Genomic DNA, 25,814 nt, shown 5'->3' on the forward strand with positions numbered 1-25,814 from the left:
TACTAAAAACCATTGAATTGTACACTTTAAGTGGGTGAACTGTATGGTGTGTGAATTCTATCTCAATAAATCTATTAAAATTAACAAATCTTTTATAAAAATAAAAAATAGTTTAAAAAAATTAACAGTTCTTCCCCTTTGAGAATATCTAAATTAAAATTTTTCTTGACCCTCATCTTAGGAATTATCTCTTCAATAACATGAAAATAATATTTAAACCTAGCCAGGAAGTCCTCACTTTGCAGGTGAGAAGAGGAAGGCCTATAAGGAGAAATAACAGGAGCTTTTCCTCAGCTCTGCTGAGGGTTGATGCATTTGAATTACGGTGTTGGTGAAGAATATTGAGTATACCATGGACTGCCAGAAGAACGAACAAATCTGTCTTCGAAGAAATACAGCTAAAATGTTTCTTAGAAGCGAGAATGGCAAGACTTCGTTTCACGTACTTTGGACATCATGCTTGGTAAAGCAGAAGGTTGGTGAAAGAGAGGAAGACCCTCAGTGAGATGGATTAACACAGTAGCTGTAACAATGGGCTCAAGCATAGCAATGATTGTGAGGATGGCACAGTACGGGCAGCGTTTTGTTCTGTTGTACATAGGGTTGCTGTGAGTTGGAACAAACTTGATGGCACCTAACAACAACAACTGATGAGATCGTGGAAAACTCAGGCAGGAGGAGGGGCCAGAAGAGCCTCCACGTAGCCAGCAGTTATTTACAAAAGGAGAAAAGAGCGTATAAAACAGAACGAAGTAAATGCTAAACTGAGGCTCAACCAAAGTACCACAGAATGGCAGAAGAAGGAACTATTGACATCCACCAGGAGCTCTGGAAAGGATGCAAAAAGTCAGTGGGGAGGGCATTCCAGGTAGAGGCAACAGCATGGGCACAGGCTCTGAGATGTTAAAGTAGGTGGCTTATTAGAGACTGTCTGGCGGTGTGGAGGAATGGAGAGTATTTGGGCCAGATCGTGGACAGCACTGGACACGGTCCTGGCTCGGAGTTTGGATTTCACTCTGTGGACACTCAGAATCTGGGGAGGATCTTTAAGTACAAGTCATACATCAGTAACACGTAAGTGAGTGATAGATCTGTATAGGTCTCAGAAGCCATTTCACAGATGTGAGAGTCTTATAAGAGGTCACTGAGTGGGTTAGTGGTCAAGCTGCCTGTAATGCAGAGGCTCCTAACCCATCTTCTACTACACCAAGCTGCCTTCGTGGATGATCTGATCTGGATGCTGTTTTCTTCCCTTTCCTCTCTTCTTTTCTTCTTCTCTCCATTTATCTTCTCCAATTCCTGCCCACCCTTTCCCTTGCTTTCTTCTCCTTTGTCCCCTTCCCAAGCTTTGGGTCTGCCTGGGGCATTCCTGTTGCCCACACAGGCTTTGCTGAGCTCTGCTGCTGTCCCAGGCAGTTCTGGTGTTTGCTTTCCAACCCTCTGGTGGCCTGGGCAGTGAGCCCAGATACAGGGGGGAAATGAGCAAGGAGGTTTTGGGGCTTGGGAGATGGGCGGGTTGTATTCTTCTCAGGTGAATCTGGACCCAGCCAGTCAACGAAGAAACAATGATGAGCAAGGATAGGCTTACAGAAAAAGTAGCAACATGCCACACATTCTGTGGGGCACAGTAGGGGAGGGTTCTCTAGGGGATGGATGTGTGTGCATGGGGTGGGGGCACTCTGCTTGCATTGGTTGAGCTACGTCAACAAGACAGGCCCTGTTGATTCACTGCACTTTTACAGAACACCTGTTAGAACTAGGTCTGGTGAGAGGCCCTGAGGTGTGCATTCTTGTTCAAAGGGCAGCTGGGAGGAGGGGCCTGCATGACTCAAGCTTCAGGAAAGCAGGAGTCTGTGGGTCCAAAAGCAGACTTGGCCACTGATTTACAAGCAGGAGTACCTCAACATTTATGGAGCACCTGTGAGACAGGCAGTGTGCAAGGTCCTAGGGCACAGAGATAAAACCAGAATGACTGCCATTAAGGAGTCACAGGTTCTGCACACATATAAACCACGGACTTATCTCTTAGGCCACAATGAGAGATCTTCAGTAAATGATGTAGCCATAAACGCACAGATGGCTCACATAGTACAAGCTGGAAAACAGCCCCGGCAAAACAAGGCTCAGGGTGGGAAATAAGGTTAGGAAAGTGGGTTCTAGCCTCGGCTCTGCCAGTTCTAGCTCTCAACTTCAGTTTTCTCAACCTTGAGATCCGAGGTGTTCTTTTAGTGCCTCAAGAATCACTTCGGAGTGCTTATTAAAAGCAGATTCCAGAGTCCAACCCAAGCCTTGTTGTTGATAGTTACCTTGAGTTGATTCTGACTCAGAGTAACCTCATTGCGCAGAGAACTGCTCCATAGTTTTCAAGGCTGTGACCTTTTGGATGCAGATCGCCAGTCCCAAGCCTTACTAAATCAGAATGCCTGGAGCTATGTCCCCGAGTCTGCATTTTTACACCTACTCCCGCAGGCAATTTTGAGGTTGGTAGGCTACACACCGAAGTTTGAGAAGTACACTGTACTGCTTAATAGGGAGATAAGGAGCTGCTTCAGAGACAGGTCTGGCTAACGATTAAAGAGCTAATAAAGCCACATGCGTGAAAGCGCCTTGTAAACCTGAGAACAATCCAATTCTTTATACTGAGATCCAAATAATAATAAATAAATAAGTAAAAATAATAATAGTAAAAGAAGTGGAACCGCACTGCAAACGCAGAGCAGTCCGAGCCGGTTCTACGGCCCCGTCGCTCCAGCACAGTCAGCGCGACTGTCTCTTTAAGGCCCGCAAGGCCGCCTCCCGCTGGGCGTGCAGCGCGGCCAGCGGCGCGTGCGTACTAGCTGCCGGTAGACCGGCGGGGCCTCCAAGCGGGGCGGTCGCGGCGGCACGTCGCCGGCGCTTGTTGCGTGAGTGCCTCGCCCCGCCCCGCCCTTTTCCCCACCCCTTCCCCTCCCCCTCCGCGGGACCTCCCCTTTCCGCGGGGTACAGCTGGGCTAGTGACGCGGGCGACGCCGCCGCCGCGTTCCATTCTCCGAAGCCGGCGGTAGCCTCGCCCCCTCCCTCGCCTCCGCCTTCTCCCCCGCAGCGCCGGCCAACAAGAGCCAGACAAGGGCACGCGGGGCCTCGCCTAGACCCGAGAGGGCTGCGGGCGCGTGTAGGCGGCGGAGCGGATCTCGGCGCCGCGGAAGCTGCGAGCGCCCTCTTCCTGGAGGTCGCCGCGCCGTTCCCAGGGTGAGTTGTCACCGCGGCCGGGGGGCGGCGGAGGCCGGCATTGTGTCACTTGCGCGCCCGGCTGGCTGTCAGGGGCGCGGGGACGGAGGTCGGCGCGCACTTCCCCGGGAGGGATGCTGGCTGGGGATCCGGCCCGCAGCGGCCGCTCCACGCGTCGGCCCCGCTGTCACCCGGACGCCCGGCTGTGAGCATCGCCGCCGGGTGCCCCGCTGTGGCCGGGCGGGGCGCGGGGCGGGGAGGGCGGCCGGCCGACGGTGTGGGATGTGCCGAGGCCGGGAGGAGGAGTGGACGGCAGATTTACGGCCAGAAACTTGGTGACTAGGAGCTCTAGGGCGCGCGTCCCGCGTCACTGCCCGGGCAGAGTCCGGAGAGCCAGGGCGGCCTCGCCGGGCTTGTGGGGCCGCGGTTCCTACCTGGAAGTTAAGGTGGAAACCACACTATGTGATCGGTGGAGAGGAGAAGGAAAGGAGGTAGGCAGAGGCCCTGGATCTTTATTACTGTTATTTTTCTCCCTCAAGCCGAGCAAAGCCTGCAGGTCCTGCGCTGGGATAGGGTTGGTTTAGTGATGGTGGATTTCCTGAGGAAACCGTGGAGCCCGTGTGTGCGCGCCTGAGTTTTCTGAATCCTCCGCGCCTCGTCTGCTCTTTAATCTCAAGAATTTACTACCTGAGCTGCAACTCATCGTAACCATTTCCTGTTTCATATAGAGAGACAGACAGACTTTCTTTTTTATTCCTGGTGTTTAGAGACTCCAAATATTAATGTAGGTCTGACCTGCAGCAGAGTGGTGACAGTGGGGCTGCTAAAGTGGAAAAAGTTATATACCTGTGAAGGGATTAGGAAGAGGAGGTGGTTATGGGAACAGCAAGGCCCAAGAGAAACGAGGGATCAAAATGAAGTCGTTGACTAGTTGAGGGAAGTTCCTGTCTCAACGAAGAAGGCCTAATGCTGTTTCCACAGAATTTTCTGTCATCGCAGCCTGCGTGCTGGGCTTTGTTGCTCTTGCTCACTGGGGTTGTGCGTGCTCTGTATGGAGGTGCAGCGAGTAAAATTACCCAGTTCAGTTAAACTACGGTATTTACTCTCTTTCCAGATCTGCAGAGGTGGGAAGAATGTGTTTTCAGCGTTCACGGTAGTTCATTTCTTGTTGCTTTCATGTTTGTGTATATACAAACACATACATATATAGGTACAATTTTGTTGCCATAGAATGGATTCTGATGCATGGCAATGCCGTGTGTCACAGTAGAACTATGCTCCATAGGGTTTTCAGTGGCTCATTTTTTGGAAGTAGATCGCCAGGCCTTTCTTCCAATGTGCCTTTAAGTAGACTTGAGCCTTTGCAGAATTTGTTAATGCTTTGCGCCAGGAAACCTTGGTGGCATAGTGGTTAAGAGCTTTGACTGCTAACCAAAAGATCAGCAGTTAAAATCCACCAGGCACTCCTTAGAAACCCTATGAGGGCAGTTCTACTCTGTCCTATAGGGTTGCTATGAGTTGGAATCGACTCAACAGCAACGGCTTTGGGTTTTTTTTTTTTTTTTTCCCCACTCAGGGTCTGTCTCTATGCGCGCGTGTGCGCGCGCACACACACACACACACACACACACACACACATACACATACATATTAACATATATAAATATATATATATATATATATATATATAAAACCAACCAACCCCTTGCCATATTAGACATAGTAGAACTGCCGCATAGGGTTTCCAGGGCTGTAATCCTTATGGAAGCAGACTGCAGAGCAGCTGAGGGGTTCAACTCACCGACTTTTCAGTTAGTAGCTGAGTGCTTAATCACTGCACCACCAGGGCTCTTTAAATATATACATATGTATGTATATACATATTTATATCTGTGAATGATGCGCACATACACACCTTTACACACCTTTTCTGTTTCGGGAATTCAGCACCCAAATTGTCACCACCAGTGGAGGCTAGAAGAGACACGTGCTTGGCATTGAGTTCTGACTTTTCTGGGCTTTGCATTTTTAGTTAGATGTATATTCAGCCAGAAATGAAAATTTTTGCAGTATTGGGGTGGAGTATGTCTACTCCTCTGTAAAGGAGGTAATAATAATAGTAGCAATGCTCTTTGCTGTCGAATTGATTCCGACTCATAGTGACCCTATAGGACGGTGTAGAACTGCCCCATAGGGTTTCCAAGGAGCAGCTGGTAGATCCAAACTGCTGACCTTTTGGTTAACAGCCGAGCACTTAACCACTGCACCACCAAGGCTCCAATAATAGCAATAATAGGGAAAAATTCTTGAGGACTTACTGTGTATTAAACTTTGTGCTGAGAACTTTACTTTCTTGATCTCATTTAATAAACGACAAACTTGAAAAAACTATTTTTCCATTGAGGTGAAGCCCAGACAAATTAAATAACTTGCCCAAGGTCACACAGGTCGTTCATGGTGGAGTTTACTCGCTTGGTAGATTACACTCTTAGTTTCTAGTGTGTTTACCTTTTGGTAAAATTGAAACCAGATTCTTTCTAGAACCTTCTCAAAGCATTACACTTCTTCAGCCTATTTGTCAGATCACGAAGCCTGGTGGTGTAGTGGTTAAGAGCTTAACCAAAAGGTTGGCAGTTCGAATCCACCAGCCACTCCTTGGAAACCCTATGGGGCAGTTCTGCTCTGTCCTATAGGGTCGCTATGAGTAGGAATCTGCTCGACGGCAGCGGGTTTTTTGGTTTGAACATTCCCAACTCTTCCTCCAAGGTACACACTTCTGGTATGTTTGCACAACATTCATTTATCCTTCCTTTCTTCCATCTTTCCATTTAGTATGTGATACAAAATGCATATCAGGCACTGTGCTAGGCCTCGGGGTTACTGCAATGAAAAAGAACCCAGCCATGCTCTCGTGGAGTTCATAGTCCAAGTCAGTTTATTTTGGTTTATGTTGTTAGCTTTAAGGAACTTAAAGCTACTTGCTGCTTAAGGAATTTCTGCCCAGTGAGTTAAACAGATGACAGTACTGGTATGAGCCCTCATAGATAGGACTTCCTGTCCACAGAATGACTCTTTGGATACCTTAGTAGAAATGGCAGATGAAAACAAATTCTCACCCACAACCACATGGGGACAGATCCCTGGGTGTTCAGGGCAGTGCTTGCCTAGCCTCTGCCCTGCAGTGTTTAAACTCTGAGTGCAAACTTACTGTAAAATGGCGAAGTTTGACTTATTTGCTAAGGCCTGCTTTCTCAAAGCCCAGAATTTGGGTGGATTACAAGAAGAGGAAGGAAGGTAGACTGAGGTGTTAGACAGATGCAGGCTGGCAGATGAAGAGACCTCAGCACTTTGTCTCCTTTCCTGGCGGTCTCCACTGTGTGGTGAAAGAACTTGTGCTCTTATGTAGTGATGTGTTTCCTGGCAGGGGATTTCCTCTTTTGCCGCTGTTGGGGCAGCAATTCTTCCCGCTACCTCCCCCTCCAAGCGCACATACACATGCACCTTCCAAAGATAGTAATTCACCTGGCTTCTTCAGAGACCTTCTTTCAAGTTTATAGATGCTAAGTATTGTTACAGTCCCTCCATATCTGTCCACCCACCCCACCCACAAAACTTGCATCTTGTTTCAGACCTTTCCTTGTGGTCTTTTTCTATATCCTTAGCTCTTCTGGCAACCAGGTTACTCCTGGTATCTATCATTTGTAGCCTCAGAGAATTACAATATCTTAAATAAAAAATTAGTGAGCCACACAATCTTTCTCATTTTAGTACTGAAACAGAAGTGAGCCAGTAGAATGTATGAAGCAGAACTGTTTGTCGGCAGTGAGGGAAGGCCAGAGAACATACGCACTTGTCTTTCCTCTCTAGTCTCCTAGTTGTTGTTGTTGTTGGGTGCCATCAGTCAATTTTGAACTCATAGTGACCCCATGTGACAGAGTACAACTGCCCCATAGGGCTTTCTAGGCTGTAATCTTTATGGAAGCAAATCACCAGGTCTTTCTCCCATGGAGCTGCTGGGTGGGTTCGAACTGCCAACCTTTTAGTTAGCAGTCGAGTGCTTAACGGTTGTACCACCAGGGAGAATTCACTGAGAGGCATGTTATGGAATGCCTGCTTGCAGCCTGAACGTCAGCAGATCCATGGGGTGGGTTGCGTAATTGCCATGCGTGAAACATTTTACTGACCTCCTGAATTGACATATGATCTTCTAGTTGAAGCTGATAAGCAGGATTCATTTTCTGTCCTCTATCTGCCTGGACAATAGGGTAGTCTTGTTTTGGGAGACATTTTCTGGTGTCAGTGGTCTAATATTGAAGCAGTAGGAGAAAGATGAGAAGGAACAAACAGAGGAAGGAGGCCTGTGTCCTTTTTTTTTTTAAACTTTGAAAGGCCTCATTTACCAGTCAGGGCCAGAAGTTAACTTGCTAGAAAAATACTGCTCTCTTGCAGACTTGAGTGCTGAGGATTAAGATAACTTGGGTTAAGGGTGAGCACTGGGACAAATGCGTATGTGATAATAGAAACTCTTTTCCCCTAGTTTCTCCTCAAGATGGCTTCAATCTAAGGGTCACCCACATATCTTGCCTTAGTGGGATTTCATTTCGTGGAATGATTTTTTAAAAAACTAATCTTTTAAAGTTATGTTGCCGCATTGCAGAAAGTCTGGAAACCAGAGCAGTGAGAAATATCACCCGTAAGGTGGAAGGGCTGTTTCCGTGTTTATCGTGTTTATCGCAGTGAAGGATGCAGCTTGAGGTTACAGGGTGGGGGCTTTGTCATGGGAATTTGAAGCTGCTAACAGATGTGGACCTGAGATCCATGAAACAATTTCAAGCACCCTTGAGCACCAAGTTCTTTTCACTGCCACCCTGTCTTGGCTTCAAGGCAACAGCCATTGTCCCCTTGGATGATTTTCAGTTCATGAGTGTCTGTAAAAACCTTTTATCTGAAAAGTAGAGGTGCTAGGGAAAGAGATACCTTTTACAAGGCTTAGGCTGTAGCGGCAGAGCCTATCAGGCACCTGTAGGTACGTCTTCTACTTGTGTTCATGCGCGTCTGCGACAGTGTCCTTTTTCTTTCCCTCTGAGTTTGTCGGCCTAGAAACCGGCAGGGCTCCAACATCTGCTCTCTCATCCTCTTGGTTCTTACCCAAGTATGGAAGTGTCCACTCTGCTGGGAGACTTCGCAGTGGTGCTGAGCTGGATCACTTCAGCCGTGAAGGGTCACCTGTGCTACTCTTGGGGCGGGGGACAGTTGAATCGCTGTGAAGGTTTTGGGTATAGCAACAGCAGGAAGGCAGCAACTGTAGTGAGCACTGAAATGGGTTTCACAGACTCTGGTGTGGCCTGTGTTGTACTCTCCCTTCTGGATTCTTACCTCTCAAAAAGGAGAATAGCCACTCTGGAAACATCTGAAAGCTATATGCCAAGTATTCATGCAGTACTCCAGAAACAGGATATTACTGAAGCATTTGTCTCAAGCAGAAACAGATGTAGTTCCCTGTTACTGTAGCCAGTGTTAGATCTTTAAAATTACCTGATAGCAATGTCCCTTAAGTGTTCTCTCCCCCGTCCCCTCCACATATACATAAGTCTTATAATTTTTTTTGGTGGAATCAGAGCCCTGCCCCATTGCCTGACTTGGGGGAAGTTAGCCTGAGATTCTTGATAACAGTTATAGGTTCTCCTTGGGTTTGCAGACAGCAGAGTTGGTGACTGACATTCTTTATTACTCAGAAGATCTTCTGTGGTGAAAAATTAAATGTTTCAGGATTCTTTTCTTCTGTAGCTGGAGATTGGACACAACACCTTAGAGAAGAGATATGAATAGGGACTCCTTCTCAGGACTCCTTTTTTTTTTTCACCTTCCTTTCTTAAGGAGGAAGAACATCTAATCTTTCCATATCCAGCCTACTGCCAGTAGTGACTTGCCTTCACCCACAGAAGTTTAAGATCAGAGTGTGGAATTGTCCCTTATGTAAACCATCCTTGCTGAAATTTTCTTTGGCTAGATTAGGCCTTGGCTTCTGACAAAGTCAGTAAAATGAAGCTGGCTTCTGGGAATGGAATTAAAAAAAAAAAAACACACCACCACCAAACCCATTGCTGTTGGGTCGATTCTGACTCATAGTGACTCTACAGGACAGAGTAGAACTGCCCCATAGGGTTTCCAAGGAGTGCCTGGTGGATTCGAACTGCCAGCCTTTTGGTTAGCAGACATAGCTGTTAACCACTACGCCACCAGGGTTGGGAATGGAATAGGAGCCTGTTTATCCAACTCTTCCTTCCTTGGGTTGCTCTCGATAAACTAAGTGGGTGGATGTTTCCCCTCACTTGAAAAAGTGAACAAGGTGGTTTTGCTTAGTTTGCACTTTAAACTGTAGTAGTCTAGGCAGACTGTCTCTGGGAAGGCTGAGGGGAATTTTTTTTCTTTTTTTAAATTGTCAGTACCCCAGGACAAGATTACAGAAAGCTTGGAAGGTAGAAGGGGAAAAATGACCATGATTTTGCCACCCTAACACAAAACCATTTCCATGTATTTCATTTTTTCTATCTTTTAGTTGGCACTTCCTATATGTTCAATTTTGTATTCTGCTTTTTTCACTTAGCGTTATACTATAAATACTATAAATATTTTCCTGTGAACACTTAACCTTTATGTTTTAATGGCTTTGTGTAATATTCTATTGAATAGATGCTCTTTGATTTGGATATCCTCCCTTATACATCTAGATTATTTCTGGTTTTGCTTAAGGAGATTTTTTTTTTTTTGACATTTTGTTGTAGGTCTTTTTTTTGTTTTTTTAAAAAAGTTTAATCGAGACAGAATTTACATGTCATATTCACCCATTGAAACTGTACACTCCATCCCATAATCTAATTTTTTATTGTTTTATTGTGGTTATATATATCTATATCTATAAGTATGTATAACAGAACACTTGCCAATTCAACATTTTTTATACATGCAATTTAGTGACGTTGATTAGGTTAATCATGTTGTGCAACTATCACTCCTGTCCAAGCTGTTCTGCCACCATTAACAGAAACACAATGCGTCCTAAGCAAAGCCTTCCCCTTTCCCCCTCCCTCCCACCCCTGGTAACTACTGATAAAACTTTTGTCTCTGTACATTTGCCTGTTTCATCTAAGTGGGATCCTACAATGTTTGTCCTTTTGTGACTGCCTTATTTCACTCAGCATAATGTTTTTTAGGCTCATCTATGTTGTAGCATGTATCAGGACTTAATTTCTCTTTATGGCTGAGTAATATACCATTGTATGTATATGCTACATTTCGTTGTTATCTGCTGATGGACATTTAGGCCGTTTCCACCTTTTGGCTATTGTGAGCAGTGCTGCAATGAACATTAGTGTACAAGTTTCTGTTTGAGTTCCTTCTTTCAGTTCTTTTGGGTATATATCTAGGATTGGGATTGCTGGGTCATATGGTAGTTCTGTGTTTAACTTTTTGAAGAACTGCCAAACTTATTTAGAACACTTTTAATCCCTGAAAAAGAAGCCCTATTTGCAGTCACTCCCCATTCCCCTCCAATCCCCCCAGCTCTAGGCAACCATTAATCTACTTTCTGTCTCTATCAGTTTGCCTATTTGGGCATGTCAGTATAAATGAAATCGTATAATATGTGATCTTTGGTGATTGACTTCTTTCACTTAACGTAATGTGTTTGAGATTTATCCGTGTTGTAACATGTATCAGTACTTCATTCAATTTTATTGCCAAATAATATTCCATTGTACGGATATACCACAAGGAGCCCTGGTGGCCCAGTGGATAAGGTCTCAGCTGCTAACCAAAAGTTTGATGGTTCGAACTTATCAGCCACTTTGCAGGAGAAAGATGTGGCAGTTGGCTTGCGTAAAGATTACAGCCTTGGAAACCCTATGGGGCAGTTCTAGTGTGTCCTATAGGGTTGCTATGAGTCAGAGTCAACTCGACAGCACTGGGGTTTTTTTTTTTTTTAATTGTACTTTAAGTGAAAGTTTACAATTCAAGTTAGTCTCTTATACAAAAATTTATACATACATTGTTATGTGACCCTAATTGCTCTCCCTATATTGTGACAGCACACTCCTCCTTTCTATCCCTGATTAACCGTGTCCGTTCAACCAGCTCCTGACCTCTGCCTTCTCATCTCACCTCAGTACAGGAGCTACCTATTTAGTCTTATGTATCTGCTTGAGCTAAGGAGCACACTCTTCACGAGTATCATTTTATGTCCCATAGTTCAACTGGGTTTTTTGATATACCATGTTTTATTTATCCATTCATTAACTGGTAGACATTTGAGTTGTTTCCATTGTTCAGTTTTTATGAATAATGCTTCTGTGAAGATCCACGTACATGTTTTTGTGTGGACATATGTTCTCATTTCTTAAGGAAATATTTTGAAAAGCTATATCAGCATTTCTGCTTTGGCATTAACACTCTACTTGGTTATATAGTTTGGGGAAGAACAGTGTTCCGCAAAACGTCTTGGTCCTTTGGTGCTGAAGATATTGCCCTGAGTCAAGAAAAGATGCTTCCCTTCCCCTAAATTTTGTGTTTATGAAGTTTGAAATCTCCAGTAGCATTGTTTTCAAATCTTCAGCGCAGAACTTTAAACAGTGGTGAGAGTTGACAGATGCTATAGTGCCTAAATTCAGTGCACATGTACCACTTCTTTAAAAAAAGGATTTTCATCAAGAAGCCTCAGTTCTAAATTAAGTCATTGTGTTTTATGGAGAGAACTTTACTGTGAATCCCACAGAGCCTTTCTTACCAGATGTAATTTATAGTTCTCAGAAGCTTTTCTGTTCCTTGTGAAAAATTCTATGCCAGGGTTAGGTGCACCAGCTTGGAGGCTTCTGCTAGGCTCTGGAATGGAATCATTACTGAATGGAGAGTCAACCAACAAGGTAGGGAGAAGGGAGAGGGGCCGTAAGTGTGGGAAGAATGTAGGTCTGAGAAAGAAAGCGGTTTAGAACAGCTCTCACAGGGCTCTTACAGGTGGGCCTCGGTTACATCCAGTGTTAAAAATATAGATCATGCCAGACACAAAAAGGAACAGATGGTGCTGCTGTGAGTGTCATTTCCTCTACAGGATCTACCCCTGGGTGGTTTTACATCATGCCAGTCATAATACTGAAACAATGCAACAGCATGTCTCCTTTTGCCCTTGCCCTAATTGGAACTACTAGCATTTGTGATCAACAGCTGGTCTTGCTTTCCCTGCTCCCGAGTCCTTACCACAAGCTCTTCAAAGTATGTATGTGCAAGCTACCTAATTGTTTTATCAGAGGGTCAAGATGGTTCCACCCTACAGAGACAAGTGGGATAGGCATAGGCCCTTTGTCCAACAAAAACCCGTTGCTATCAAGTTGATTCCAACTCATAGTGACCCTACAGGACAGAGTAGAACTGCCGCATAGGGTTTTCAAGGCTGTAAATTTTTAAGGAAGCAGACTGCCACATCTTTCACACATGGAGCGGCTAGTGGGTTTGAACTGCCAACCTTTCAGTTAGCAGCCCAGCACTTAACCACTGCACCACCAGGGCTCCTTCTTGTCTAACAAGCTGGACAAAAACAAGAACTTGGATTGTCTTCTCTAGGTTCCTGTGACTGCAGCCAAGCCCAGGGACCAGTCTTTCGTGAAGGTTCTCTCCTCTATGTGTGTGTGTGAATTATGTGAATGCAGCCATAACTTTCTTGCCAAAATTCACTGTCCAAAGTTTTGGATTTGTAGCAGCACCACCTGTTAGTGCAAATTCTATTCCCAAGTCCTAGGAGTCAGATGAGGCAAGACTCTTATTTGAGATTCGAATTCTTAACTGTAGGTATTAAAAAAAACCCTGTTGCTGTTGAGTCAGTTCGACTCATAGTGACCCTATAGGACAGAGTAGTACTGCCCCATAGGGTTTCCAGGGAGCAATTGGTGGATTCAAATTGCTGACCTTTTGATTAGCAGCCGAGCTCTTAACCACAGAGCCACCAAAACTCCTTGCACAATAAATCAAGTATGAGAAGAGAGAGACTCTGCAGGTCATGAAATTTTAGAATTGGAAGGATGGGAGATCATCTCATCCTACCTCATATTTTACAGAAGGGAAAACTGGGAAATCGATGGGAAGGGCTGACTTGCATTGGGTGGTAAAAAGGCCAGGAGAGAAGCCAGGACTCCTGGCTCCTAGTCTAGTGCTTTTTCTACCCTGGTATGATCGATTTTTCTTCTCCTCTGGCTTATCCTAGGAAAGGGGGTGGGGTTCTAAATGGAGCAAGCAAGGTATATGGTTTATATTGTTAGGAACAAACTCACATCCTTTCTGTGATTGTGGTTTTGAGTCTAATAGTGAAGTTAATTACAAAGGGGAATTAGTCTTTAAGTCCAGTTTTTCTGAGAAAGAACTGTTCTTAACCCTTTAATGGGCCAATTATTATTTTTGGGGGGGAGGGATTTTCTTTTTCTTTTTTTTATTGTACTTCAGGTGAAGGCTTACAGAACAAATAGTTTCTCATGAAACAGTAGTACACATATTGTTTTATGACATTGGTTAACAACCCCACAACATGTCAACCCTCTAACTTCTCAACCTTTTTTTTTGGTGAAAATACACATAGCCAGATATACACCATTTCAAAAATTTCTACATGCACAGTTCAGTGACATTGACTACGCTCTTGCAGTTGTGCTGTTATTCTCACTTAAGATGAAGGCTTACAGAACAAAATAGTTTCTCATTTAACAGTTACTACAAATGTTACTCTGTGATAATGGTTAACAATCTCACAACACATCAACAATACCCTTACTCAACCTTGGGTTCCCTATCACCAGCTTCCTTGTCCGCTTCTGCCGTCTGGCCCTTGTGACTGGACTACTGTACCTCGTTAGTGTCATTTGGTTTTACGGGGCCGTCCACTCCCAGGCTGAACAGTGAACCTCAGAGGTAACTTCACCACTGAGCTAAAAGGGTGTCTGGGGGCCATACTCTCGAGGTTTCTCCAGTCTCCTTTAGGCCAGTAAATCTGGTCTTTTTTTTGTGAGTTAGAATTATGTTCTACATCCTTCTCCAGCTCTGTCCAGAACCCTCTGTTGTGATCCTGGTCAGAGCAGTCAGTGGTGGTAGCCGGGCACCATCTAGCTGTACTGGACTCAGTCCGGTGGAGGCCTTGGTAGCTGTGGACAATTAGTCCTTCGGATTAATCTTTTCCTTGTATCCTGTTCTCTTCATTCTCCCTTGCTCCCGAAGGGATGAGACCAGTGGAGTATCTTAGATGGCCGCTCACAGGCTTTTAAGACCCCAGACACTACACACCAAGGTAGAATGTAGAGCATTGTCTTTATAAGCTGTGTTATGCCAGTTGAGCTAGATGTTCCTGGAGACCATGGTCCCCACAGCTGGGGGGAGGAATTTTTTGATGATGCCATGTTTTTTCACTAATGAAGTGGATGCGGAATCATTGTTTATTATTATTTGAAAAAATGGGGTCGCAATTGCACGCGGGCCATGTTGGTACCATGTTCCATGAAGCACATCATGAAGCGTATCACACTTCCTGGTTACACTTGAGCCATAAAATATCTTACTCAGCTTTCCAAAAATACACATGAAGTACTAAATAGACATTGCGCGTGCTGCACATAATTGTTATCAGTATGATTTAGAGAGGCCATATCAGTACCATGTTCCATGAAGCGCATCACACACATAGTACGTATCAGTACCATGACCTAGGAAGTGCATCACAAACTGTTTTCACTCCCAGAATTTACTTGAATATTTCCAAATGCCAATGACTGTACCTTCCCAGTAACACAAAGAAAATAGTAAACATACTTGCAAGCCTTATCTTGCTGTACAGAAGCCAAAAGACACAAGTTTCACGCAGTCGCTCCTCCAGGAAGCATCCCCTCATGAATGGCTCTCAACACCCAAATGTGGCACAGACCAACTTCCTTGTTTTTTAGACTTTTGCACCAGTATCTGCCACAATGCCAGAATGTACTAAAGTGGCTCAAATGCCTGCCAACACACCTCCAGGGGTGGAAAATATGAGTGGTAGGTTTATCTACCCTTAACCATTAAAGGGTTTCAGCATGTTTCAGTTGTGCTTAGGCTGGGCCTGCTTAACTGTTTTATCTCTGTGTTGTTTTTTGCAATTCAAAAATGCTACCTGACTCCACACCAGTGGGATGTGTTCTCCGAGTCATTTTTCCCTTTGGGTGCCCCCTGCTCCAGGTGGGGCCATTGGCAGGTACTGGTAGCATCCTCCACGTAGTAGTATTCCCTGATGATTGGGAACATGCTGTATGGGGCTGATCCCCCCAACCCCACCCCATAAGCAGAACAGACCTCTTTACAGCTGTGGTTCTAACTTCCTCAGGCGTATTTTATGCAGGATCAGCCCACCATCGAAATGCGGTGTGAACACACATCTCTAACTGTATGTCTCTAACCAGCTGGGATGGAAACAAGCTCTCTCCCAGGTTGAGGTCAAATATGCTGGCTTTCCCCATCCAGGAAGTCAGGGAGTTTTTCGTGGGAGCTGCTGTTTCACTTGGGATGCTCACATTTCTAGAGAATGAACAAATGGTATGTTGGCTGGTCCATACCTTTATCAATCCTTGATTTCCCATCCACCTACAGGTAGAAACTCTGCCATGGGAAGGCCATTTACCTCCTTGTTTCAGTTGTGTGGGGATTTTGGTTGTTACACAGCAGGGTGGCAAGAAGAACAGGTTTGGGTTTCATAAGAGCTCATTGGTCTATCTTTTCTCCCTTTACACCCACCCTCAAGTCGTAATAATTTGTGAGCTGATAATCTGATTGGGTTGTGATGTTTGGCTAGTGGAAGATAGGTAGATGTCTGCTGCGGAGACTAAAAGGAAGTAAATCTAGTCATTTGTTTGGCAAGTATTTATTGAATGATCGTACTAGGCTAGGTGCTAGGTTTATAGTTGTGAACAAAGAATAAAGAACAAAATAGACACAATACTTGCTTCATGGAGCTAACAGTCCAGGGGAACACCCATGAATTACAGGCAGTCCCCAGATTATGAACGAGTTCCGTTCTTAAGTCTTTAAGTTGAATTTATACATACATAGTCGGAATAGTTAGGTATGACTCGTATCTAACATCAGTTAGTCAGATGTTTGTCTTGGTATATAGTGTACCTTTTTATGTGTAAAAACATTAAAGAAACACTTCCAGATACACTAAAACATCTTTAAAATAATAATACAGTAATAATAATAATGGTGTTTTGATGTGTGTTGCGAAGTAGCACCCTTTTGTTATTACAAACCATTGTGTGTACCGTGAATGTTTAGTATAATAGGCATTATGGGGGTTGGTTCGTAACTATGGATTGTATACAGGTCAGATGTTTGTAACCCAGGGACTGCCTCTTAATTTGATAGTAGTGTTAGAGGAATCTGTTCTACCTTGAAGGAATTACTTTGGCTTTTTCAGTGACATCTGTGCTCCAAACCAACAGTCACCCTGGAAGGGAAGAAGGCAGCTTGAGAAATATCCTTGGAGAATTCTCCTGGCTTCCCTAGCGAGAGAGCAAATTGCCTTTCTCTGCAGAGTGAGCTAGGTCTAGGAGTTTGGTCTGGTGTCAGGATTACTGTTTTCCAGCTTTGCTTAGTCTGTCAGTCTTTAATATGGAAATATATTCAACCCTGAAATATCCTTTTTTTTAATTAGGAGAGAAAAGCAAGTATTGTTTCAACACTGAGAAGGAGAATAGACAGGCATAGTGGACTGAATCCTTAGGGAACCTTTTTTCTTCCCATCTTCCCCAAGCCTCAATTTTAGAAATAAATGTGGACTTGTAATACTTCTTTTCCTGATACATCTGTGGCTTTATGACCTGCCGGGGGAAGAAAAGGACCTGGTACAATACTGGCACAAATAAGGCTGTAATAAATAATACGTCCCTCACATGTTTTACTCTGTTGTTAGTTGCCATCAAGTTGATTCCGACTCACGGTGACCCCATGTGTGCAGAGTAGAACTGTTCTCCATAGGATTTTCAAGGCTGTGACCTTTCAGAAGCAGATTGGCAGACCTGTCTTCCAAGGGGTAGGTTCGAACTGCCACCCTTGCAGGTTGAGTAGTCGAGTGCTTATCTATTTGTGGTATCCAGGGAATCCTGTGGGTAGCCATCTCTTTTTGAAGGCTCAGGCTGCAGGCTGAGATGGGAAGTTCCCTGAGGTCAGTGATCATGTCTTCTGCTTCTTTGTACTCAGCTTCTGGAATAATTGGTTAGCTGATAAGTGATTGACCAGGTGTAGAGGATTAAAACAAAAAGAGTGGGAGGGCAAAGTGTCTTTGAGAGTGTGAGCCTTGATGACAGAGAATGAAACAGTGGTATTATTGATGAAAGGAGGTGCAAGTGGTTTGTGATTGGCTGCTAACCTAAAGGTTGGCAGTTTGAACCCACCCACTGGCTCTGCAAAAAGAAAAACTCATCGCCCTCAAGTCGATTCTGACTCTGTAGGACAGAGTAGAACTAACCGCATAGGGTTTCCAAGGAGCAGCTGGTGGATTTGAACTGGCAATCTTTTGATTAGCAGCCGAGAACTTAACGACTCCACCACCAGGGCTCCCCCATGGAAAAAAGGCCTGGGTGAACTGCTTCCGTAAAGATTACAGCCAAGAAAACCCTGTGGAGCAGTTCTACTCTGTAACACATGGGGTCGCTATGAATCGGGCTGACTGGAAGGAAGCTAACAATATAACAACAGCAACAACATCATTGATGAAATCCTAAAAACTAAGCCATTTGGAAAGAGGCCTGGTTTAAGTGAAAAACAAATATAAACAAGATGATAAAAACTGCTAACATTCACCAAGTTCCTGGTGGCAGGAAAAGAACACAGCTCAGGAACTGTGGAGATGGGGTAGCAGAAAGGAAAGAGGGAGTATTGAAAGTTGTCCAGAATGTTTTAGCAAGGCTAGTCAGAAACAGACTACGGAGTCCCTTAAGAATTGTGGTTGAAGACCAGAGTCATCCCTGCTAAATTTCAGGAACAGGTCTTTGTTTCTAGAACTCTGTCATCCTTTTAAAAGCCTCAGGAGGCATCAGTCATGCCCTGAAACCAACTTACACATGTGCCTCTGTGTAAGAGGCATATTTATTTATTTATTTTTAGCATCCACTGTGGTTTGGGTTGCAAGAAAAAAATTAGTTAACACAGGATGGCTTGTTTCTGTTTCTTCTCAGGTTTGAGCTCTTTTGGGGTAGTTTTATTACTTCTGTAATTATAAAAAATAAGTTTGTGGGTCATCTTATTTGAAGTCTGTGCATACTATTTTGAAAGCACGTCTTTGAAAGAAGGGTTGCTCTGTACAAATGCTGAAGTGCTTTTCTTGGAGTATGTGTGAGCAACAGTAGAATGAACAGATTTCAGAGCCTTTTGTGTTGGTATAACTTTCTGTAAATGGTGAAGATGTTAAGCCCATTGCCGTCCAGTTGATTCTGACTCATAATGACTCTATAGACAGAGTAGAACTGCCTGATAGAATTTCCAAGGCTGTACATCTTTACAGAAGCAGACTGCCACATTTTTCTCCCACAAAGTGGCTGGTGGGTTTGAACCACCAATGTTTTGGTAGCAGCTGAACGCTTAACCACTGCACCACCAAGGCTTCTTGGTGAAGGTATTTGTTGTTGTGTGCCATCCAGTCGATTCTGACTCATAAAAACAAAAACAAAAACAAAAAAATATTCGTTGCTGTCGAGTCGATTCTGACTCAGAGTGACTCTGTAGGGCAGAGAAGAACTGCCCTATAGGGTTTCCAAGGAGCGGCTGGTGGATTCGAACTGCCGACCTGTTGATTAACAGCCAAGTGCTTAACTGCTGAGCCACCAGGGCTCCTTAATGACCCTGTATTTGTTGTTGTTTGTTGTTAGGTTAAGGCAACAAGGTGGAGTAGTTTTCAAGCAACACGTCTGTATTCATTCATTAATTGAATTGAGTATTTATTAAATGAAGATAGTGTGCCAGGCTCTTTCCCATGCAGTTCTCTTCCTGCACAGCTTCTTTGCAGCACACAGTTTAACACTTAATTATTCATTTTTTGAATTATTCTCCAGTTTTTGGTTAGTCTTTTCTCCCCACAGATTTCAAATCCCTTGTGGATGGAGGGCCTAGTGTAAGCTTCCTGTGTTTACTAGCAGTAAGGATTTCTTATTTTACAGAGCGCTTTCACATAAGACATATTGTATAATAGTGTGAGGAAGGTTTTTGTCCCATTTTATAAATGGGAAAGCCATGGTCTTTGGTCCCCAGTAGGCGTTTAGCAGTGGCTCTATACTTGTATACGTAATAGTGTTGCTGAGTCAGCTGGGGCTCAAACGCTAAATCAAACATTGGTAGCTTATGCTGGGAAAACCTCCCAGGATTGCAGACTTGATTAACTTGCCAATGAAAAGTAATATTACATCCCCTTTCTGTGTCCCCACTTCTACCTCAGCACAGGTACCCTCAAGGTCAGTATGTTCAGTATGTTCCTGTGTACTGATGGGACAGAAATGTGAAAGTGTTCATAATTTTAAAGGGCAGCCTTCATCTCTTGGAAAAAGCATGCCCATACAGTCTGAGAGGCTTTTATTTTTACTTTTTGGAGGGGCAGGTAGTCCACAGGGACAGAACTCCGGTATTTTGAAATCCATGCAGTTAATGAGTTATTAGAGAGTCTAGATGGGAATAAGCCAAAACAGAAATTCTGAATTCCTTGGGGCTAAGGACTCTGTGATGGGGTTTTTGAGCAGCTCTGTAAGCCTACTCTGTATCAGGCATTGTTAGAATCTTCATTCTAACTATCCTCCTGAAGGCCCATTCTGACTCTAGGCAGCAGTGGTGGGTCCAGGGCCTCTCTGAGGTGCCCCTCATGCTGTGTCCAAGGGGGACTGTGTTCACCTCGAAACTTATGAGGGCTCCTGTAGGAGCTTTCTTCCCTTTGCTGATGACGGGAGGAGCCCAGCAACTCTTGTGGGCTAGGCTCAACTTCCTCTTCCCCATCATATGATCTTGCACTTGTTTTCAGAGGCTGACTGTGATCCTGTGTGGGCAGTGAGTAGGTTAGAGATGAAGGCCCCATCTTGCCCATACAGGCTTATATTTAAGGCATGTAAAGTAGTGCTAATGTTCTTGGGGCAACCTCATCTGTTTTTTCCATGCAGTAGTTGGGAGAGTGGAAGAGGAAAATAGGCTGTGTGCCAGGCACAGTTTTCCCCCTTTAATATGGTGAATGAAAATGAACAATTGTTTTAAGAAGTGGGTACTGAGTAGGAAGCAGTGGAGTATTGGAACCAGACTGACCCTGTTTTGAAATGGAGCTTGGCTGCTTGCCAGCTCTATGACCTTGAGTGAATTTAACCTCTCTGATCCTCATTTTTATCATTTATAAAATGGAGATGATAATGTTAATAATACTTGTCTCCAGAAGGGAAGCCAACAAAATATTAATGATTACCTGCGGTGGTGGGATTCTGGGATGATGAGGAGTAAAGGGAAGCTGTAACTTCTTAAACTTTCTTTTACTGTCATTTAAGTTTTTTTTCACTATTGGCATGTGTTATGGTTTGAATTGTGTCCCCCAAAAATGTATGTCAACGTGGCTAGGCCATGATCCCAGTATTGTGTGGTTGTCCTCCGTTTTGTGATTTGATGCAATTGTCCTATGTATTGTAAATCCTAATCTCTGTTTGTGGTTAATGAGGCAAGATTAGATTATGTTAAATGTTATTGGGGTGGGATGCAACACCCTTACTCAGGTCACAACCCTGATCTCACGTAAGGGGAGTTTCCCTGGGGTGTGGCCTGCATCACCTTTTATCTTACAAGAGATAAAGGAGAGAGAAGCTTCCCACCTACCACCAAGAAGGAAGAGCTGGGAGTGGAGCATGTCCCTTGGACCCAGGGTTCTTGCGCAGAGAAGCTCCTAGACATAGGCGAAAATTGATGACAAGGACCTCCCCCGAGAGCAAACAGAGAGAAAGCCTTTCCCTGGAGCTAGTGTCCTGAATTCGAACTTCCTAGCCTCCTAAATTGTGAGTGAATAAATTTCTATTTGTTAAAGTCATCCACTTTTGGTTTTTCTGTTATAGCAGCCCTAGATAACTAAGACAGCATGTATAACTTGAATAATTTATTAAAATTATTTTAAAAGTTACCCTCTTTATAGGATTATTAGGAAAATGAAATGGGATATTTGAAACACTATGTACAGTACCTGACAACTAAAATATACTCAAATGACAGTTTTGGAAAGAAGTGATATTAACAGCTATTGCTTGAGCAGTGATAACTTGTCTGTCTGGCTATGTGACTTTAGATAAGTCTCTTAACTTTGTCAAACCCAGCTTTGTCAACTGAAAATGGGGATTAATAATAGTATCTACTACACATGGGTTGTGAGGATTTAATAAGACATGTAAAGCTGTTAGCCTGGAATCTGGCACATTGTAAGTGCTCAGTATATATTAACTGTTATCAGCTATTGTCCTCATAAATATGCTTGAAGTGAGGTGGGAGTTATGCCCTCTTTAAAGTTACAAAAGTGAGGCATAGAGTAATTAGGTGACTTGTATTAAGGCCAGATGTTGGGTTAGCAGCAGAAATGGGACTGCATGGTCTTACTCATATTTCAGTGCTCGCTCTGTCAGCTTGGGTAACAGACCACAGAAGTCTTGTCAGGTGGGTAGACATGAAGCACTGGCCTACACTGGGAGATGTGAAATGTAACTAAGAGCCAGTGGTCTGGATGGAGAGGTTTAGCCAGGGTAAATTTGAGGAGGGTAGCAAAGGGGAGACGCTAGCTCAGGACCACATCCTTTTTCAGATTTCCAAAGCAAATGGACCCCATTCAGAATGACAAAAGATAAGGGCTTGTTTCTTTGCTCTCCTTTTTCTTCCATACCCTCTTGGTTTTGGTAAGTGGCATAGACTCCTTGTTGTAGGTTCAGTTCTCTGACTTTGTCAGGTTCAGAAAATTCAGGTCTGGCCTTCTCTGTTAAACTGCCCCTGCTGCTGGAGTCTATCTACACTGACAGCCACACAGCCCGACTCTGCTCATTCTGTCCCTCTCTCATCCTGAAAGGCCTGCCCCAGGATGGGCTCAGCCTCTCTTGGGAAGGCCTCGCTGTCCACACCACTTTGGTACTGCCCATGGTTTCCTATCTGCCTCGTTTGTGGGACTGATTGTTTGCGAAGCCAGTCTTGGTGGGAAAGAGGTTTTGAGATTTGTTGTTGGTTCCTGTGCAGTATAGTCACATTTTGAGAAGGAAAAACCCTAGACAACTGAGTGATTTATGCCCAGAACTGTTTCCAGGTTGTGAGAGAGTCTTGTCCCCAAACACAGCCCTGTGGCCAAGACTGATTATGTCCCCAGCGCCCCACTTTGGGTTTTATGGTATACTTCTAACTAACCTTTTCCCTTTCGGTTCCCTCTTGGTCAGACTTTTCTATATTTGCCCTGCTTGCTTCTTCCCAGGAGTCATGACCTACTTACCAATTGGTGGAAAATACAGGTAATGCAATGTCAAAAGTTTTACTGATCTAAGTTTACATGGTGGACTAGAAGGAAAAGTATGCATAGTTGTAGAAACTCTTGCATTGGATAGTTGTTGAATTACTCTCATGTGTTTCAAATATACCCTTTTCCAAATTGGCGTTTAGGGGTGGCTGGCATACACTGGGAGCCCTTGTGGCACAGTGGTTAAGAGCTTGGCTGCTAACCAAAAGGTTTGCAGTTAGAATCCACCATCTGTTCCTTGAAAACCCTATGGGGCAGTTCAGCTCTGTCCTATAGGGTCACTATGAGTCGGAATCGACTGGACACCAGCAAGTTTTTTTGTATACACTGGATGGTGCAGTGGTTAAGAGCTTGCCTGCTAACCACAAAGGTTGGCAGTTTGAATCCACCAGCCGCTCCTTGGAAACCCTATGGGGACAATTCTCTGTTGTATAGGGTCGCTATGAGTCAGAATTGACTCGACGGCAATGGGTTTGGGCATACCCTGTAGTCCATTTTTTTTCTTTTGGAATATCTCATTGCTATGGGTATTGGGTTCACCTCTAATTCCCCGTCAGGATCTGAAAAGTACTAGGGAGTCTACCCTTGAGGAACCCCCTTTTTCATTGTTAATATTAGTCAAGTCACTGCAGCTCCTTAGACAAGTCTACTCTGACTCCCACCCTGGTTTCTTTTCTGTATTTATGGCAGCCTGAAGGCCTGCAGTTAGTTAAGTGCATCAAAGTGCCTCCTGTTGGCTTGGCAGTTATCTTTTTTCCTAGGAGGATCTTAATGACCTTGTGGAAAGGACCCTCTTACTTCTTTGTGAAAGCCCCCCTCTAAAACACAGGTTGTTCTGGGCCTTCACCTTTCTCTGGTATTTACTGGTTTTTGAGGATAGGCTTGCTTAAACTAATTCTGGTTTTAAAGGTGATGACTGGAAATTTTGGGGAAAGTAATTATAGAAGAACCTGGCTCTGGGTTTATTTCAGGCCTAATCTTGAATTTGCAGGAACAGCTTCAGGGCACCAGGAAAAGAGGAGTGGCATGTTGCCTTGTAGCTGTCATCCAGGATGTCACCTTTTGGGAACCATATTGTAGACAGTCCTTGGCCTATGTAAAGTCATGCCTGGGCCTTAATCAGAAATGAACCAGATGGTGTTTCTAGTAAAACTAGCAGATATTCTTGCTGTCAGAATCAATTAAAAAATTTTTACATGTAAATGTGTAGTTATGGAAATCTTCCTTTTGGGGTTTTAGTTGCGTTTGGAGGGGCTGCCCTTACCTTCTGGAGAACTTTATTTATCCCTTGCTTTTTGCCAAAAGTGACTTTTAGCTCTCTGTCTTCCTATCCTTTCTGGTTATTTTCTATCAGCAGATGGGCCATTTGTGATGGGGAGTTTTAAGTGACCAGTTCCCTCTCTGTAATTTGCCCAGTGTCAAAGAGAAAAATTAATAACAGATGTCTTACTTTGATTTTAGGGTTTTTCTTACCCATGAAACCAAATATTAACTGTAATAATATCTGACCAAATCCTGCTATTGGCTTTTTTTACCCAAAGTTGCTAATCTTTTCTTTTCCTGTTCCAAGCTAGGCTGACTTAATTTGAATTTCAAAAGATATCTTGGCTGCAGGTGGGTGGAGGGCCAGAGACCACTTGTGACCAGATATTAATTGATCTCAGTTTCAGTAAAAGGGGGAGGGCAGAGTTCAGTCGGTCATGTTAAGATTAGCCAATGGTTGATCTTCCGTTCTTCTCCCTCCTCTTCTGATGGCGTAGTGGTTAAGTGTTACAGCTGCTAACCAAAAGATCCACAGTTCGAATCTACCAGGCGCTCTTTGGAAACTCTGTGGGGCAGTTCTACTCTGTCCTATAAGGTTGCTATCAGTTGGAATTGACTCGACGGCAACAGGTTTGGTTTTTTTTGTAACTAGGCGATTTCTAGCCATTTGCTTTTTTTTGGAATCAGAATGATCCCCCTATGTGCATATAGAATAACTGCTCGGAATAAACCTTACATTTCAGTTTCTTTGAGTTTTGATTATTTTTAACATCGGAATGTGCCTGCTAAAGAGGTACCATTGGTGGCAAAAATATTCATCATTCGAGTCACTTCTTTGGGTTAAGACATTTAGATTTAGCAGATATGATACCCAGAAACAGTGACTATTTCAGAGTAGTCCCAAAAAGAAAGAAGAATAAAATTTCCCTGGGGAGTGGGATAAGGCAGGAAGATTTGAATGCATGCTCTGCCAGGCACTGTTAGGTGCTTTACTTAGGTGGGTTTACCTTCCGTTTATAGATGAGAAAACCAGGCTCTGAAAAGTTAAGTACTGTAATTTACTTTGTTGGAGCTAGAACCAAAGTTGTGGTGATTGCAAAGCTTGTGTTTTTTTTCATGGCAGGTAAAATATATGTGGATTAAGAAGTTAGGGAGGAAATGCCTGGAGAGAGGAGGGCAGGGACAGGTAGGAGCTGGAGTGGAGTGGGATGGTTCTGATGAAGAGTGTGGAAAGGAGAGGTTGGTTAGCAAAGAAACTAAAGTGGATCAGAAAAAGAGATCGGGGTACCACTTGTGGGGAAGTGGGGTGCCATTGAATGATGGCAGCTCTTTCCTGAAGGAGGTTCCTGGGAGTTTGTTTGGGTCCTGAAGGCCCAGATAGCCTCTGTATTTAGGCAGATGGCAGTTGGACCCTGCAGGAAGCATTTTAATCCCGGGTATTTATACGCTGACCTGCGCTCTACTGAAAGGCAGCTGCCATTTCATTTAGCAAAGGCAGCATTATCTGCCTTTGAAACACTGTGTTTATGGATCCCCGTTTAGCCCCACAGGAGGGGCTGGGTAATGCCCTGTTACATTATCCTGATTCCCTGCTGCCTCAGAGATTGTGCAGGGACAGTCCTGCCATTTCCCTCTAAGTGACCTCTGGCAGCTGCCCTTCCTGCAGGTGCTCCTTTTTCTGTTTACATCATGGCAACCCTGCAGTCAGTCCAATGCAACATTGATTTATTGAGCACCTGCTCTCGTGTGTGTGTGTGTGTGTGTGTGTGTGTGTGTGTGTGTGTGTGTGTGTGTG

General features: G+C 44.1%; 1 protein-coding gene across 4 annotated transcripts in view; it reads left to right on the forward strand.

The window, feature by feature from the left end:
* The first annotated feature begins 3,051 nt into the window (after positions 1-3,051).
* The window catches only part of SUSD6 (sushi domain containing 6), a 114,428-nt gene continuing 91,665 nt past the window's right edge, over positions 3,052-25,814 (forward strand). Inside the window, exon 1 of one of the 4 annotated variants that reach the window (XM_023726329.1) lies at positions 3,052-3,228. The gene's annotated coding sequence lies outside the window, so the exon portion shown is untranslated. Of the gene's footprint in view, positions 3,229-3,421; positions 3,699-25,814 lie in introns of those variants that run through there. The other 3 variants (XM_023726324.1, XM_004370986.2, XM_023726327.1) reach the window with 3 other exon arrangements.

The sequence above is a fragment of the Trichechus manatus genome, unplaced genomic scaffold (genome assembly GCF_000243295.1).
Source record: "Trichechus manatus latirostris isolate Lorelei unplaced genomic scaffold, TriManLat1.0 scaffold00010, whole genome shotgun sequence".
NCBI lineage: Eukaryota > Metazoa > Chordata > Mammalia > Sirenia > Trichechidae > Trichechus > Trichechus manatus.